The sequence below is a fragment of the Carlito syrichta genome, unplaced genomic scaffold (genome assembly GCF_000164805.1).
Source record: "Carlito syrichta isolate Samal-C Ts95f unplaced genomic scaffold, Tarsius_syrichta-2.0.1 Scaffold124069, whole genome shotgun sequence".
NCBI lineage: Eukaryota > Metazoa > Chordata > Mammalia > Primates > Tarsiidae > Carlito > Carlito syrichta.
Window position 1 is genome coordinate 345998 of NW_007068165.1, and position 2833 is coordinate 348830.

General features: G+C 52.3%; 1 long non-coding RNA gene across 1 annotated transcript in view; it reads left to right on the forward strand.

Moving 5' to 3' along the window:
* Positions 1-91: 91 nt before the first annotated feature.
* Positions 92-2833, forward strand: part of LOC110594684 — a 4570-nt gene continuing 1828 nt past the window's right edge. The window contains exon 1 of the long non-coding RNA XR_002481393.1: positions 92-509. This is a non-coding gene — a long non-coding RNA (uncharacterized LOC110594684). The remainder of the gene's footprint in view (positions 510-2833) is intronic.

A 2833-nucleotide genomic window follows, 5' to 3' on the forward strand; every position in this document is an offset into this window, starting at 1 on the left:
GGCCCGGCCGTGTAACCTTGGCGGAGTCGCTTGGGTCCGGGTGGGCAGAGCGCGCGGGGGCGCCAGAGCGCGAGCCAGGCCGGTGGAGTCCGGGCTGGCGCCTGGAGGAAGATGCGGGGCGCCCCGAGGGCTGGGCCAGGTTCCGGGGCGCCCGGGGGTGACCTGCCCGCGCCGACCCTTCCTCTGCAGCCCCGGCAGAGTGGACTCGGAGTGACGCTCTGTGCAGGCTGGACGGCCCTGCCTCGGAGGGACCGACATGGGCACACGAGGAGACGGCCCCGGGGCGTTCCTGGGGACCCCGCTAGCGAGAGGGGCGACCGGAGGCGGCCCGAATGGGGGAGTCGGATGGCCTGCCCGCACCGTGGATCCGCGGGCCGCGACTACAGGAAAACGGTCCCGATGTAGGGGACTGGCTGGTTATCCGCGTAGATAGAACGCGGAGGCGCCTGTGATCAAACAAGAGGGGACGACACGTGCCATTTAGTAAAGCAAAGGGAGAGACAAAGCAGGTAAAAGTGAACATTTGTGGGGAAAATAGAAAGAGGGACCCTGGGACTGGGGCCGGGGCCAGAGGGGACTCTTCACTTAGCTGGTCATGTGTGCTTTCTAGTCTATGAAAGTGGCGAAAGGTGAGCACCAAGAGTGCTTATTGGGATACTGTACGCTTTTGTTGCCATCTTTTATTTGTTTTTTATTTTTATTTATTTGTTTGTTTGGTTGTTTACTTATTTGAGTTGGAGTCTGACTCTGTCGCCCAGACCGGAGTGCAGTGGCCGCTCCCGGCCACCGCAGCCTCGACCCGCTGGGCTCCGGCGATCCTTCCGCCTCAGCCTTCCGAGTAGCTGGAATTACAGGCGCGCGCTACCACGCCCGGCTGATTTTTTGATTTATTGTAGGGATGAGGTCTCGCCAAGTTGCCCAGGCGGGTCTGGAACCCGCGGGCTCAGGCAGTCCGCTCACCCCGGCCTCCCCAAGCGCGGGATTACAGGCTGAGCCACCGAGTACGACTTGTTTTTGTTTTTTTTTTCTTTTGAGTAGGCGTCTCACTCTGTCGCCAGGCTGGAGTGCAGTGGCAGGCTCACGACCACCACAGCCTCGACCTGCTGGGCTCAGGCGGTCCTTCCGCCTCAGCCTTCCAAGGAGCTGGAATCACAGGCCTGCGCTACCACCCTCTCTAATTTTTTGATTTATTGTAGAGACGAGGTCTCTCACCAAGTTGCCGGGGTTGGCCTTGAACTCTGGCAATCCTCTCGCCTCGGTCTCCCAAAGTGCTGGGATTACAGGAGCTATTTTCTTTAACCTAAAAAAAAAAAGGCGGTGGGGGAGTTAGGTCCTCTGTCCTCCTTTGCCCTTGTGGCCACAGCATCTATTCCAAGGGGGGGGGAGAGAAGCAGGGCAGGGCTGAGCTGCAGACCGGCAGGGGGTGCCCAGCCCTCCCACACACAGCAGCTCCAGGAGGGAGCTCGGACCAGGCCATTTGTGCTGTTACCCACCCTGCCACCACTGCTGCCAAATTCAGTCTTGTTTATGTGTAGAACTTTAACAAAATACAAATTGTGGAGACTTGGCAAAACCTTTCTTTTGTGTGTGGTAAAAAAAATCACATAAAACAGCAGGGGTGACCCCCCAAAATGTACACATATTTTAAGAGATGTTTGCAGTATCAGAAGTGTCTGGATGCTGATGGTAACCGCTTTGAGCACCTCTTGTAATTGCAGAAGTCAACTGTGACTTGTATTCATCTTACTGAGTATTACAATTTTAATACTGTTTTTTCCTTTCTTAAAATGTGTATTTTTTTGGCACCCACTGTGTATCACCTCAACCATGTCGAAGTGTACAGTTAGCAGTGTTGCGTGCAGTCCTGTTGCTGTGTGACCAGTCTGCAGAACTGTTTCATCTTGCAGAATTAAAGCCCTGTAGCCTTTGAGCAGCCCTACCCTCTCCTTTCTCCCCCTGCCCCTGGCAACCACTGTTCTACTTCCTGTTGCAATGAATTTGACTACTCTGGATACCTCATTTAAGTGGAATCGGGCAATATATGTCTGTCTGAGACTGGCTTATTTCACGGAGCATGTTCAGGAAAGCATTTGACAGGCCTTCATTTGTAAGGTGAATTGTATTCCATTGTATGTATCACATCTTCATTGGTTGGTGGACAGATGCGTTCACCTCTTGGCTATTGTGAATAATGCTTTGATGAACATGGGTATGCAAATATTTCTGAGATACTGTTTTCATTTATTTAGGTTATAGTCCTAGAATAGTCCTAGAAGTGGGACTATTGCATCATATGGTAATTGTGTGTGTGTGTGTGTGTGTGTGTGTGTGTGTGTGTGTGTGTGTGTATTTTTTTTTTTGAGTCGGGGGTCTCACTCTGTCACTCAGGCTGGAGTACAGTGGCATACTCAAGGCCACCGCAGCCTCGACTTCCTGGGCCCAGGTGATCCTTGTACTTAGCCTCCCGAGTAGCTGGAACTACAAGCATGCTCCATCACACCAGGCTATTTTTTTTTTCTTTGTAGAGAACAGGTCTCAATTATGTTGCCCTTGAACTCCTGGGCTCAAGTGATCCTCTCACCTCAGCCTCCTAAATTGCTGGGATTATAAACATAAGCCACTGCACCCAGCAGGTGATTCTGTTTAATTTTTTGAGGAGTCTCCATACTGTTGACCATGGCGACTGTACCATTCATATTTCCATCAGCAGCGCACAAGAGTTCCAACATCCTCCATAATACTTGTTATTTCCTGTTTTGTTGTTGTTGTTGTCGTTGTTGAGTTGGAGTCTCACTCTGTCGCCCAGACTGGAGTGCAGTGGCCGCTTCCGGCC